At 43.0% G+C, this 16097-nt stretch overlaps 1 long non-coding RNA gene across 1 annotated transcript in view; it reads left to right on the top strand.

Annotated features, from left to right (window-relative positions):
* The window catches only part of LOC308594002, a 104647-nt gene that overhangs the window by 77537 nt on the left and 11013 nt on the right, over positions 1 to 16097 (top strand). The window lies entirely within an intron of this gene.

Raw genomic sequence — 16097 nt, 5'->3', positions numbered from 1 at the left:
ACTTGTAGCACTTTAGTACTCAGCTTGCTTTAAGTACTTTACCTTAACAAGGAAGGATGAATGTCAACAAGGTATTTTGTACTGCATTGTAGATGGGGAAGGTGAATAATAGGGAGAAGGGAGTTTGGTTAAGACACACAAAGCAAGTTCACCCCCATCCTGTCTTCAGCAGCAACGATGCTCAGAATTCACTACATTACAAATTTAAATAATAAAAAATATGTTGATGGAAGTATTTCATTAATAAATATACCATGAAATTAAACAAACCTTTTCATAAGGTCTACCAGTGAAGTATAAAAGCATATAATAAAGCAAAAAGGGTCCCTCCAAAAATAGTTCATGGCAGAGTCAAAATCTGAGCTAAGTTCAAGGCAGCCTACAGTGAATCTTGCTTCAAACTAGTTTCTCATGTGAATAAAACCCTTTGGGTTTTATTGCAAATGCCTAGCCTCCATCTTTATGCTCATTCATTTTTATTTTGTGCTTTTTTTTGTAACCCACCTTGGGACCGTTCACGGGCTTGTAAGTACAAATACATTTTCTGAATAAGCTTTGCACATGAAAACGTGCTATTCCCTTGGCTCACTCTTCCTCGCTAGATCAGGAATCGGCAACATGATGCTCTCCAGATTTTATGTGTTGCAACTCCCATCAGCACCGAACAACATGGCCAACAGTCAGGGGTGATCAGAGCTGTCGTTCACAACATCTGGAGGGTACTATGCTAGCTATCACTACGGTAGATTATTAAATACTGGGATCTAATGAGTGGGGAAACCCAGGCAGATGGGTATAAATAATAAATTATTATTATTATTATTATTCACCCATTGGGTGTTTGGCATCATGGCCTGATCACAGAAGGAGACTGACTGTATACCTGACCTGCTGGTGCTGCTTCTCTCGATTGTTACAGCATATCTGGAAGTGGTTGTGGTGTGGTTATTGATTTAGCAACAACGAAAAGGCAGATTTGAAATGCCTTCTTTCATTTCTGAAAAGCAAGTATCTAGGGGCATTATCAGATGCGTGTGATTTTTGTGTCACCTATTGCACACTCATCGTGGCTTGCTGCCTTGGCCACTTGGCTTGTTTTCATTGGGTGTGAGGCTCTCTTAAAAGAATTCACAGGCTCATGTCCTGACAACCCTACAACCACTCCCACCTGGGTTGCTAGGAAACAAGCTAAAGAGATGAGGGGGACCAGGCATAGGTAAACTCGGCCCTCCAGATGTTTTGGGACTACAACTTCCATCGTCCCTGACCACTGGTCTTGTTAGCTAGAGATGATGGGCGTTGTAGTCCCAAAACATCTGGAGGGCTGAGTTTGCCTATGCCTGAGGTGGACCAAGCAAGCAGAAGAGAGGCATGAGTGCAGGCAGGTGGGACCTCAAGGCAGGGATCTCAAGAAGAGAGCTAGTTTTGGTGGTACTGATGCTACTTGATAAACGTGTAGGTTTCTGCTCCACTTTCTATAGACAGCTTTTTAAAATCTGAACAGACTCAGTGCCTCTCCTAGGGTAGTATCCATGGCTAGTCCACACCAGAGTAGACCTACTGAAATCGAGGTGAGTAACTGAGCTCCATTTCAATGGGTCTACTCTAAGTAAAACCCTAGTTGGCTACACACTTGTGTACATGTTCTGTTGGTGTCTGGCAGGAGCTGTCCAAAAATATATGGAGGGCACAAGGTTGGCAAATGTTGTATAGGCCTTCAAATCAAAACAACTGAACATTAATACAGACGTAGAACGTGTCTTCTTGAAAATGCAGTCCCTAGTACTTAACAGGAATGGGGTTTTGTGTTTGTAGAAACCCATATTTCCATTTGGTCTGAAGGCCCACCCACCCTTTGTGACAAACCATCCCTGAGTGATAAAAGAAAGCGAGAAGGAAAAAACCCAAGAGTTGATGATTCAGACAGGAGTGAGGACAACCAGTCATTTGAGATATGTAGATGACCATAATTGTCATCCTTGGATGTAATGATAACATGAGGGGGAAAGAAAGATCACAGTCATTGGCCACCAAAGACCGACACTCAAAAATCCCACGCTTCCCCCTCTTCGGTTGTCTCAGAAAGAAGACAGCTCTCTGGTTCTGTTACATTTCATGGCTGTGGCTCAAAGCAGCTGAATGGCTGGATGTTGCTGAGGCTCATGGGATAGCCATACGCCCTAATACGAATAAGGATCATGCTGGCCTAGATGAAATGAAAGCACAAGGTAATTCAATGTCTTTTTCAGTTAACACTGGCATATTTGCCATGCTGCACTTGTGTCTCCCATAAAAACCGACAGAACTTTAAAAATGATTTTAACAGACTGGACCATGCCTGTATAGTTGTGTTACAACTTCTGATTCTAAACTCTGGTGTTGCTGTCAGAGGCCTTGCTATGTATGTTGCTGCCCTTAGAGCATGGGTAGACAAACTAAGGTTCGGCCCAAACGCTTTCTAAATCCAGCCCACAGACGGTCCAGGAATCAGTGTGTTTTTACATGAGTAGAATATGTCCTTTTATTTAAAATGCACCTCTGAGTTATTTGTGGGGCCTGCCTGGTGTTTTTACATGAGTAGAATGTGTGCTTTTATTTAAAATGCATCTCTGGGTTATTTGTGGGGCATAGGAATTCGCTCATTTCCCCCCCCCAAAAAAAAATTCTATTCCGGCCTCCCACAAGGTCTGAGGGACAGTGGACCGACAGCCTGCTGAAAAAGTTTGCTGACCCCTGTCTTAGAGATTAGGGCTGCAATTCTAGCCCCACTTACCTGGGAGTAAGTCCCTTTGAACCCAATGGGACTTACTCTGAGTGGACAAGTTTTAGGATTGCACTGTCAGCACCCCTGTAGAACAACACCTGTACAGTTATGGCACATCTCTCTGGAAGGCCAGCTCTTTGTTCAGAAAATGGGTGGTAAAAACCTTTACATTACCATACTTTGGGTGCTTGGCATCTCTGTGTGTCTGTGTGTATGTGTGTCACTGCAGGGGCATTCAGAGTCACTACTAGCTGTATTAATCCTGAGCTTGCATTTGTTATCAGTTTGGCTCTGTTGTTGTTTGATTGAATCTTGGTGCTTTCCCTTGTCTTTCTGCTATACAGTGGTACCTCAGGTTAAGTACTTAATTCGCTCCAGTGGTCCGTACTTAACCTGAAACTGTTCTTAACCTGAAGCACCACTTTAGCTAATGGGGCCTCCTGCTGCTGCTGCGCCGCCGGAGCATGATTTCTGTTCTCATCCTGAAGCAAAGTTCTTAACCTGAAGCACTATTTCTGGATTAGTGGAGTCTGTAACCTGAAGCGTATGTAACCTGAGGTACCACTGTATTAGGATGTTAGAGGAGACTGGAGGGGCTGCTTGTGACCCAAAAGGTGGGGCTAGGGATGGGAAAACAAATATATCTATCAAACATTTTTTGGTATCCTGGGGCATTTTTGCCACAGATTGTGAGAGGGAGCGAATAGCATTTTGATCAGGTTGTGCAGGGAAGAAGGTGCCCATCAGGAAAGTCAAGTATAGTGTTAGCCTGCAGGACCAGGTCTAAGAAAACCCAGGTTCAAATCTCAACTAAGCCATGGAGCTCCCTGGGTGAGTTTGAGCCACTCACGATCTCTCCGCCTAAGCAACCTTACAGGGTTGTTGTGAGGATAAATTGAAGGGGAAATAAATCCTTTCAGGAAGACGTGGGTAGAAGTGTAAGGTAAAGGGGACCCCTGACCATTAGGTCCAGTCGTGACTGACTCTGGGGTTGTGGCGCTCATCTCACTTTATTGGCCGAGGGAGCCGGCGTACAGCTTCCAGGTCATGTGGCCAGCATAACTAAGCCGCTTCTGGCGAACCAGAGCAGCACACGGAAATGCCATTTACCTTCCTGCCAGAGCGGTACCTATTTATCTACTTGCACTTTGGCGTGCTTTCGAACTGCTAGGTTGCCAGGAGGGTAGAAGTGTAATTAATATTAAATGATCTTCTCCTTCATCTTCACATTCTTATTCCTCCCCCCCCTGCTCCTTAAGTATTCGATTTAAGAGGGATTGCACCTTCACTTCCAATTTGCTTTCAGTATTATTTGCTTTGTTTGATTTTCCAACCTGTTAGGGCTGGCGGTGCATTCAATCTCCTTATCTGTCTGGAATCTAGATGTGTCTGTCTGCTCCTTGCACCACAGTCGCAGGGAAAAACACTACCTGCTTTGAAGATGCTACTGTAAACAGCAGCGAAGCTTCCCTAAACCTTGCAAGTAGCACTGTAAAGTTGGCTTCACTTTTTTTTCCCTGTGAAAGCTTATGAAGGCCCCCCAGTGGCTGTTGCTTTCAATAGCCTCTTCTGGATGACTCTAGATTGAAGGACAGTAAGAGCTGCCAGGTTAAGTCTTGTTTGCCCAGGCAGGTGGAAAAGGGCATACATTTGCATTTTGGTCTGCTCTTTGGTTTTGGTCTTTTGCATTTATTGCATATTATTATTATTATTATTATTATTATTATTATTATTATTATGAACTTGGACTCCTTTTGGGTGAAGGACTGCTTAGAATTTTTAATAAATATTTCTAGTAGAGAGCTATTTGGGGGGGGGGTCTTCCTTCCAAATCATTATCCTTAGTACACATGAGTTGTTATTGATGGGTGATGGTTGTTGTTTAAATCATTCTGTGTTTAGAGTTGGGAAATTAAGGTAGTAAATAGACACACACACACACACACACACACACACACACACACACACACACTTTATCCTTCTTTAGTTTTTTCTTTCTTTCCCTTTTCTCTCCTTCTTCATTCTTCAGGTTTCTCCTTTCCTTGTCTTTTCTTCCTCCTGACTTTGTTCTCTTTTAGACTAAGTAGCTGTTTTATCTCAGTATATTATTAAAAAGATACTTTGTAATGGGTGTGTATTTTTGTATATCTTTGAATAAGTATCAATAAGTTATTTTTTTAAAAAAGTTAGTAATCCTCAATACATGTTACATGGATTCTACCAAAATCAGGATTTATTTCCAGGTATCTGTTTAGGATCAGAGAGTAGCTCTCTTTCAGCATTCATTCTGACCTAACTAGGGTTGCCAAATGATCTATGGTCTTCCGATTTCAACAGTAGTGTCCCTGGCAGAAATGGGTAGAGTGGGGGCTTTTCACAGCACTGAATTTATTTAGTGTTATCACCTCCTAATGTCTGGAAAGATCATGCCCGCTGTTAGGAAGAGGAGCAGGAGCCAATAAAAGTTGGCACCTTGAGACTTTTTCACATGAGGGGGAAATGGGCCGTGGGAAAGCTTAAGACAAGCAGCTGCAAAAGATGGCATGGCTTGTCTTGCAGCTTACTAATAGTTGTGTGGCAAAGGGAAATTAGGTCAATGCAGTTCACCATGTGAGCAGGTGGCGCTGAAGCTGCTGTGAAATTCCCCTCCTTTGTCCCCTAGCATAGGTAGAAGAGTCTTGTCCTCATTTGCATCTGGTCTCCCTCGATGTACAGAGGCCAACTCTGTGCTCAGGCATGGACAAGCAGAAGAGAAATACAGTGGCACCTCGGGTTAAGAACTTAATTCGTTCCGGAGGTCCATTCTTAACCTGAAACTGTTCTTAACCTGAGGTACCACTTTAGCTAATGGGGCCTCATGCTGCCGCCGCCACGCGATTTCTGTTCTCATCCTGAAGCAAAGTTCTTAACTTGAGGTACTATTTCTGGGTTAGCGGAGTCTGTAACCTGAAGTGTCTGTAGCTCGAAGCGTCTGTAATCCAAGGTACCACTGTATTCTTATCTCTTTCATCCCTTCAGCCAATAATCTAAGCAACAGGTTATTGTTTACAATAGGGGTTGAGTGCTGTGCCACACAAACTCTGCACACAGAAAGTCCCTGGCATCTCCAGGTAGGTTTGGGAAACCTACCAATCTCCAATCTGGAGAACACTGGACAACATTGAGCTGGACAGACCCACAGTCTGACTTGGGAAAAGGAAATGAACTCCTGTTCTGGGGATGAAGCTTGCTGAGATGTGTGCGTGTGCAATGACGCCCTATCAAAAAGGCCTTCAGTCAGGGAACAGTTTGGGTAAATACTTGGTTAGCTGCCTGTCCAACTCTGTACAGTGGTACCACGGGTTAAGAACTTAATTCGTTCTGGAGGTCCATTCTTAACCTGAAACTGTTCTTAACCTGAGGTATCACTTTAGCTAATGGGGCCTCACGCTGCCGCCGCCACGCGATTTCTGTTCTCATCCTGAAGCAAAGTTCTTAACTTGAGGTACTATTTCTGGGTTAGCAGAGTCTGTAACCTGAAGCGTCTGTAACCCGAGGTACCACCGTAACGCACAACCCATCACCCAACAATGCAGTTACCCTGCATCCATTGTGGAGCCACTTCCAGCATGTATTACAAAAGCTACTTGGTGGACATCAGGCTGATCTGATTTGGGAGTCAATTAGATAATTATAGAAAACTGGCATCATCACATTGCTATCCAAAGTCCTAGTTCAAAGGCAGGATCAGCCACCCTCTAAACAGCCACCCACTGTGTCATTCCCCACCGCAGTGTGCCATAAGCAGAGTAGGAAGATTACAGGAGGGAGCTTTCAAAAGCAGCTTAGAAACATGGAAGCCAGCCAGGCAAGTTATGTGTTACAGAGGAAGGCAAAAGGCACTCTGAATCTCCCACCAGTGGCAGTTGTACATGCGGCATGATTTCTCTCCAGTCCAAAAGTCAGTGTTGATGTACAGAAGGGACTGGATACCTCATGCGATTTGGACATCTCGGCTATCTGCTGTCTGTGATTTCTTAGATCAGAGGTTGGCAGGAGGGAGATGGGAATCCACTTGTGATTTGCGATGGGTCAGCAAGGTTTTTCCACCTCTCGATCATGTAACAACAGCAGCAACAAAAATACTTCCATTTACCTAAATTCGGTTGCTGAATGGAAGAAAGCTAGCCCACAGTGGACTTTTGTGTGAAAGGTCTGTGAGCTGTGGCACTGAAAACTACCATATTTTTCACTCTATAAGACGCACCAGACCACAAGACGCACCTAGTTTTTGGAGGAGGAGAACAAGAAAAAAATATTCTGAATCTCAGAAGCCAGAACAGCAAGAGGGATCGCTGTGCAGTGAAAGCAGCAATCCCTCTTGCTGTTCTGGCTTCTGGGATAGTTGCACAGCCTGCATTCGCTCCATAAGACGCACACACATTTCCCCTTACTTTTTTGGAGGGAAAAAGTGAGTCTTATAGAGCAAAAAATACAGTAATTCCTAGCTGCAAAATGTACTTAACCCTCTTTGTTAATTATAAGTGTATGTCTTTTGCAACTGGGGTTCTAGTAAAAAAACCAACACCAAGTATATTTCACATGTCTATAGCCTGCCTATCCTTGGTTTAAATAAGAGGGGAGAGAGGATTCCAGGCAGATTATGAGTTCCCACAGCCCTGAATTTTAAAAGAGCTGACTTTTGATTCAAAGGGAGAATGAGGAGAGTCTATTCCTGATCTTACTTCATTTTTAGCCACAACTTGGAAGTTTCCTGCTGCGGACATCATGTATGATTTTACGTGCAGGGAAAGTGGGTGTGATTTACCCAGAATGCCTGGTTCTCCACCACTGGCCTAGACAATGATCTAGCTAGCAACAACACCTTTCAAGTCTTATGCTATCTGAGAGCCAACGCCACCGAGTCTCCAGTTATACCCAGGAACCTAAGGCAGGACAAAACCAAATGCGAGAGCTTCATGTGGTTGTGGTCTTTTGGATTGCTCCATCTGATCGAGTCCAATAACTCTGCTTCACATGCAATGGTCCAATATGCCAGGGAAATACTATGGGAGTGTTACTGACCCCTCTTGCTTCAGTGCCAGGTAATGCTTGGTATCCAGTATGGTAGCAGGCATTAGAAGAAGTATTTGCTCATCCAGGGCTGCATCAGATGAGGGTGATGGTGATGGTGATGATAATTCATATTTTATTATTTATATGCAGCCCACCTGACTGCATTGCCCCAGCCGCTCTGGGTGGCTCCCAACAAAATATTAAAAACACAACTCTACAACATTCTATCTGAGAACCCCCTGCTATTCTATCATATGCAACAAATAATTTCTAGGAGATGTGACGGTGGTTTAATGTATCTGCAGTGCCTGATGTTTTTATGGTTTTTATGGTTTTTGTTGTTTTTCTTTTCGTTTCCTTTGTGAATGATGCCATGACCTTTGGCTAATGCAATAACGTTGATGATGATGATGAACAAGTATGGTGTTTGCCTCCCAACTATTACAGTACTTTAAGGACTAGGGACATGGGTGGCACTGTGGTCTAAACCACCAAGCCTCTAGGGCTTGTCGATCGTAAGGTTGGCAGTTTGAATTTCTGCAACGGGGTGAGCTCTCGTTGCTCTGTCCCAGCTCCTGCCAACCTAGCCGTGTGAAAGCATACCAGCGCGAGTAGATAAATAGGTACTGCTGTGGCAGGAAGGTAAACGGTGTTTCCGTGCATTCTGGCACTCATCATGGTGACCCATACGCCAGAAGCAGTTTAGTCATGCTGGCCACTTGACCCAGAAAAGCTGTCTGTGGACAAACGCCAGCTCCCTTGGCCTGAAAGTGGAAAGGAGCACTGCACGCCATAGTCAAATTTGACTGGACTTAACCGTCCAGGAGTCCTTTCCCTTTACATTTACTTTAAGGACTACCATTTCCCCTCTTTCCCTTAATGTATGTGTTGCTCAACCTGGGAAGTTTGGCTCTGGGTCCCTCAAGTCTGCCTCATGGGCAGCTACCATGGACAGAGATTTCTCTGCACTGAGAGCTACGTTATGGAATTCTCCTCTGACTGAGCTTCACCACATTCCGTCTCTTCCTTGATTTAGGATGCCAGTAAAACAAAAACAAAAACCCTGTTTTTTTTAAAAAAGGCCTTGGCCTAAATATTCCCCCTGTTTTTTTGGAAAGCTTTTTCGTCTGCTGTCCCTAGGCATCGGGTGTCATTGTTGTTATGGGAACACTGTGTTATTTGTTTTTAGCTTTCCAAGATTTTGGAAGAAGACAGAATATCTACAGTTGAAACTCGAAAAATTAGAATACCGTGGAAAAGTTCGTTTATTTCAGTAATTCAACTTGAAAGGTGAAACTAATATATGAGATAGACTCATGACATGCAAAGCGAGATATGCTTTTACTTCTCAGAGGTCCAATATTGCTCTATTTGCATTCCTTGTTTTGCTGATTTCATTTAATATTCTAATTTTCTGAGATTGTTGATTTGGGTTTTCATCAGCTGTACGCCATGATCATCACAATTAGAACAAATAAAGGCTTGACATATCACACTTTGCATGTCATGAGTCTATCTCATATATTAGTTTCACCTTTTCAGTTGAATTACTGAAATAAATGAACTTTTCCACGATATTCTAATTTTTTGAGTTTCACCTGTATTTTGCAGAGGAGTGTTAGAGCTGCTACCTTCTACCTTGAACCTGCTTCTGCATCTAAGAGAGAGTGCCCACAGGCAGAAATGAACCAGGCACAACATTTCCTGCCATGGAGAATGTTGCCTGAAAAGTTTGTGTGCTGTGTGTGCTGCTATTAAAGCTTTTAATGTTAGGAACATTAAAAGCTGTGGATTATAGCTTTGGTATTAAAGTTTAACATAAAGCAACCAGATGCCAAGTTACTGCAGTTACTGCAGAAAAAGAACTGGCAGGTGCAGTCTGTCATGCAGGGGTGCACCTGAGGAAATTCCCACTTCGATGCAGCTGTCAATGGTACAGGAACCCTGTTGTAAATGGCATCTGTCAATCAAGATTGCCAAATATTCAGCCTATTTCTGTAGCTGTGCCGTTAACAGCAGCTTGATGTGTCGGCATTAACCGACAATCAGGGACTTGATCGAGTAGGCAGAAAACCCCTCAGGGTTTGAGTAACTTATCCTCAATCATTTTTAAAATGCTTATTTTGGTATATTTGCTTTTCTGTATATTTGCTTTTTTAATTGGCTTGAGGATTTTAGCTATGTTTTATCTATACTTTTATCTGAGAACCCCTTGGAAAAAGTAGCTTATGCATTTTCTTTTTACACATTTTTAAAGCCTTTTCAGCATTGCTAATAGAATCCCCAAGTGCTCAGGGAAACTTGGGGAAATGACTTAGGGCAGGGGTTCTCAAAATGTCGCCTGTGGATCACCAGTGGTCAGCAAGCTTCATTCAGGTAGTCCGTGGCATGTTTGTAAAAATGCAGTTAAAATCATCCAGCATCTAGCTGGATTACCATCTAGCCCAGGCATAGGCAAACTCGGCCCTCCAGATGTTTTGGGACTACAACTCCCATCATCCCTGACCACCAGTCCTGTTAGCTAGGGATGATGGGAGTTGTAGTCCCAAAACATCTGGAGCGCCGAGTTTGCCTATGGCTGATCTAGCACATTACCATTGCTACGACAAGCAGGAGATTGCCATTGCTACAACATTACCAAAGTGTTGCAAAAGCACATTGTCTCCTCTCCATTTCAGTTCTCAGTCAACTGATTGACAGCTCCCACTTTTTGTGACTTAGATGCAATGCCCCTCTCTTGACTCCTTTTTCAATTTACTTTGGCTATATGTGCGTAGTCCACTTTTGTTGTGGTGGTTACTCTCTGCATATTTTTTTAAATACCCCTGTAAGCATATCATTTAAAGCAATTAAAAGCAAAGCACTCAGCCATGCTGGGAGCTCAACCTTTCGAGTCTCCTTCCTGTTCACGGTGAGCAGTCAGGCATTTAGTGGCACTTTTTTTCATGAAGAAGAGAGGAAGGCGATTCTCTCTGGGCTTTAGCGAGATGCAGTTGAGATTCCATCAGCCGTCAACAGCCGTTGCAGCTGCTTGTTGGAGGGGAAAAAATTGTGGGTCACCATTAACTGTCAGACAAAATTCGCAATCTTCTTCAGAACCTGCTCATAATTTCATTGTTGAGTGGAGCAGGCCGAGTTACTGATCTTCCAACTGTTTTCTAAAACAGCAAAAGGTCTTTCACGGGGGATATGGGGTGCCAGATTTTCGATGCTCTGTGTGTTCCTCTTTAAGGCTGCAAACTGGTTATGTTTCTTTCACTGAATCTGAATTCGGTGCAAGGAGGCATAGGATCAGACTGCTAAAAGGTCCTTTTGCCGAAATTTGAGAGTGTGGCATAGCAACAACTCTGTGGAGTTTTCTCCTCACATCTTCTGCGTGCAAGAAGTTCTGTCCCTGTCATCTCCAGGCAGACCTGAGAAAATATCTGAAACAGAGAGTTGCTACCAAGCAGTGAAATTACTGAGTAGATGAACTGCTGCTCTGGCTTGATATAAGGCTGCTTCCTATGTTCCTAACAGAGGCGGAAACAAATGAAATGTCTTTACTAGACCACCTGCATGTGTTTAAACCAGCAGCTTTTAAACTACATACTGTAATTCCCTTGTGTTTTCCCCCCACCCCAAGAAAAAATGGGAGAGTTTTGCATGGAGACACCAAAGACGAAGGTTTCTTATCTCACCCAAAATGTTGACTCAGATGTTCTGCTGAGTTTGCTGGGAGGTACTTCTGTTCTTTAGGAAATGGCAAGGGCGTGTAAACCAATGATAAAGATAAAGGAAAAGGGACCCCTGACCGTTAGGTCCAGTCGTGACCAACTCTGAGGTTGTGGCGCTCATCTTGCTTTATTGGCTGAGGGAGCTGGCATACAGCTTCCGGGTCATGTGGCCAGCATGACTAAGCCGCTTCTGGCGAACCAGAGCAACACCCAGAAACGCCATTTACCTTCCCGCCAGAGCGGTACCTATTTATCTACTTGCACTTCATGCTTTCGAACTGCTAGGTTGGCAGGAGCTGGGACCGAGCAACGGGAGCTCACCCCGTCACAGGAATTCGAACCGCCAACCTTCTGATCGGCAAGGCCTAGGCTGTGTGGTTTAACCCACAACACCACCCACATCCCAGGTAAACCAATTATGCACATGTTTTAAAATCCAGTTTGATCTGAGTGATGCATCCTGATTGCTTTTGCAACATTGTCATGATCCTGTGACAGCTTGTTATGACTTGTGTTTTACCCTGAGACGCAACCGTGTCCAGAAATCACCCCTCACACCTCCAGCTCAACGGCTTCATATTATCTGGGTCACAAGTTGGCTTTCATTATCTAAAAATACTTGTTGAGCTTGTCACAAAATGAGAATGACGTTGCATATTGCTATCCAAGCTGCCTGGAAAAACCCCAGGCTCAATTTTCCCCAAGCTATATCCATGAAGATTATAATTTACTCCATTCATGGTCTGTTAATGGCACTCCCTCCCTTGTTATTTAATTTTAAAACAACAGAACTTTTCTCATTACATGGTCACAATGTTTAGGATTCCACAGTATTGTATACTAACAAAAAAACCCCTTAATTTTCTTAGCACTGGTCCTTATGTAACCAAAACAGCACTGCCCACGCAGAAGTCTGTACACTTAGGAAAACCCCAGGGTTTGCTAATGTGCTTTATTTTTTTTTTAAAGGAGGGGGGAACCCTAAAGCAGGGACCCCTACCAGTATAGTCCAATGAAGACTGAGCATATTTAGTGCCCACAGAACAATTATGCATCATAATTGTTGCATTTGTGGGAGAGAGAATAGAATGTGGTATCTAGACCAAGAATACTCTACGGCCACCTTTTGTTATTAGACCCACTGGTTGTTATTGATCCTGATTCCATGCATTTCAAAACATGGGAACATGAAGCAGGCGAAGCTTTTCCTGCCAGCGAGTGAGAAAAGTGTCACCTGAGTAATTTCTACACAGAAGAAGGACTAGTAGCAGTTGGCAACTCTAGTGCTGTCTAGGATACATCTGCAAAAATCTGTTGGGTGTTAATGTGGAAACAGGTCACAGAAAAAAGTTTTAACAAAAAACCCCTCAGTCATACTAGGATATATTTATTTACTCTTAACTGAATTTATACAGCCAGCCCAAAATGTAAGTTGCTAACAAAACGAATACAACAATGAAGATTCAATATAAACTACCAAAAGCTATTAAAAACTAAAAAGCAATGAATTCGCAGATTCTAAAGATGAGGAGAAACATTTGTTCATTCATTTTATTTTTGATGTGGATCTTTATATGCCCCTTGTTCCTGATTTAAATATTCCCTTATCCCTTCTTCACTGTCAGGAAGGAGGGCTCCATTTTGTGGTTTGCCTCAGGTGCCAAAATGTCTTGGGCTGGCTCTGACACCACCAGACACACACATACACAGAGGATGTGGACGTTTTCATATGGCTTCCATTTTCAAATCGGATTGTAGTTGGTTTTAGGGGAAATTCATCAAGATGCAGTATATTTCAAGAAACTAGAGGATAGGTGTGGGTTGTGGCTTACAGTTGTGTGTACGCAGCTTCAAAAACCAGTGTTGGGACAATACTTGTTGTTTAGTCATTTAGTCATGTTTGACTCTGTGACCCCATGGACCAGAGCACACCAGGCACTCCTGTCTTCCACTGCCTCCCGCAGTTTGGTCAGACTCATGCTGGTAGCTTCAAGAACACTATCCAACCATCTCGTTCTCTGTCGTCCCCTTCTCCTTGTGCCCTCAATCTTTCCCAACATCAGGGTCTTTTCCATGGAGTCTTCTCTTCTCATGAGGTGGCCAAAGTATTGGAGCCTCAGCTTCAGGATCTGTCCTTCCAGTGAGCACTCAGGGCTGATTTCCTTCAGAATGGATAGGTTTGATCTTCTTGCAGTCCATGGGACTCTCAAGAGTCTCCTCCAGCACCATAATTCAAAAGCATCAATTCTTCAGCAATCAGCCTTCTTTATGGTCCAGCTTTCACTTCCATACATCACTACTGGGAAAACCATAGCTATAAGTATATGGACCTTTGTCAACCCAAGCTTATTTTATAGGGTGAGAAAGAGGATAAAATGTAGGGTTGCCATATGCCCTCTTTTTCCAGGACACCTCCTCTTTTTCGTGGGTATGTAAAATGAGAGTCGTCACAGCAATCTAAAGTAGAAGCTGGCAAATGTGTCCTCTTTTCTGATCTTCAGAATATGACAGCCCTAAAATGTACATCTGCTTGATCTCCATGAAGGGATGCATATGAGATAAGGAAGTTTTAAAAGATTAAAATTAAATGGTTTTTAAGGAATGTGTTTTAGTACTCTGTGTTAATAATCAATTAAATTAAAATATTTATGAAATATGAAGTTGGTTATTAAGATCTGCAGTTTTCTTTTGAAAATGTTTTTAACTGCTATTCGTACTTGTGTCAAACTGATTCTGTGCTCCCTGACATTCATTATGACACAAAATTTGATATGGCCCTTTTTGTTTTGCAGCTTCTGTGTGAACATGCTGCATCCCAAAGAGCTGTCGAAAACAGTGACTCATCATTTTCTGCAGAGTGTTGGGTCAAATGCAGTAGTCCTTTGAAGATCTGGACTCAGGGCGGGATTAACCATTCAGCAAAATAAGCTCGTGCTTGGGGCATCAAGAGAAGGGGGCTGCCACAGACATTTTTAACATTAATGGTCACAAATTTCTCATCTGAGCATTCATTTTCTCAGTCGAAGTATATTTTTAAAAATCCCAACAGAACAACCATGCAACAAGGAAGGCTGGATGCCTGATTCCTACTAAGTATAGAAGCAGATGTGCTACATAAGATTCGTTTTGAGGGTCTGAAAAATATTTTGCAATTGGAAAAAGTAGGGGAATTTTTTTCAATAAAGTGGAAGTATAAAAAAATAAACATTGTTTTCCACCTCACTGCAGGTTTTGTTTCATTTCGAAAAATGAAAATTTATCATTGTTTATATTTTGAATTAGATATATATGGGGGCACCAAACTCTTTTATGTACTTATGGTCTTAATCAGGCCCTGCCTAGACTATGGGCTTCTTCATGGGCTATGCTCTACAGTAATCCTTTATGAATGTAACACCGCCCACTCCAATCGGCGCTGGGCTAATTTATGTTTTCTATGTGAATTTGACATCTTCCGGGAACTCTTCATACTGAAATAGCTGCTTAGATCAGAGGGAGATTCAGACCAATAACCAATAACGGAGGTGGTAATACCACGACATGATGGTGACAGATGATGCCTCAGAATCATACAGAAGAGATGCACAATGTTATATATATATATATATATATATATATATATATATATATATATATATGTAAAGGGATCCCTGACCATTAGGTCGAGTCGTGGCCAACTCTGGGGTTGCGGTGCTCATCTCGTTTTATTGGCCGAGGGAGCTGGTGTACAGCTTCCGGGTCATGTGGCCAGCATGACTAAGCCGCTTCTGGAGAACCAGAGCAGTGCATGGAAACACCGTTTACCTCCCCGCCAGAGTGGTACCTATTCATCTACTTGCACTTTGACATGCTTTTGAACTGCTAGGTTGGCAGGAGCAGGGACCACCGACCTTCTGATCGGCAAGTGCTAGGCTCTGTGGTTTAACCCACAGCCCCACCCGCATCCCTATATATATTTATCCTTTAATGGGAGCCCAAATCTGTCCCATGAACTTGTGACCAAAGGCAAATGACACCTGATGTTAGTCACATAGGTCTGTGCTTTGTTGGCTTGGTTTAAAAAAAGAAAAAAGAAAAACAACAAGGTTGGGACCTTGAGGCCAGATTTGGGGGGATGCCAGATGGACTCTAATCCTTTGATCCTGTGTGTGGGTGGGCCTAAAGATGTAAAGGCTCAAACAGGAAAAGACAGATGTGGGGGGACTTCCCCCATTTTGCCCCAAAGCCTTTCTCCCCCCCCAAAAAAAAAACTGAAGAAGAAAGCCTTATGAAATAGTATTTTAGAAAGATGATCAGAACACTTAAGACAAGGTGTTCCTATATTTAGTCCCCCAAAATGATTTCTGAAACTTTTATTTAAGTCAGGTCATTATAATCTCTGTATACTGACTACAAGCAAGCCTTGAGTTGTACACTGAGCAAGATGCATTTCTGCCTTTTGGAGGGCCCTGACGTGGTCTGAAGAGAAGGAAGAAGGATGTCGTATTTGCATGGGGCCTCCCTTTTGCTGGCTTAGTTCATACTCTCCAACATTTCTCCGATGAAAATAGGTGCATCCTATT

This window comes from Podarcis bocagei (assembly GCF_964188305.1).
Source record: "Podarcis bocagei genome assembly, chromosome: 8".
Lineage (NCBI taxonomy): Eukaryota > Metazoa > Chordata > Lepidosauria > Squamata > Lacertidae > Podarcis > Podarcis bocagei.
This window is presented reverse-complemented; position numbering and strand designations above follow the sequence as displayed.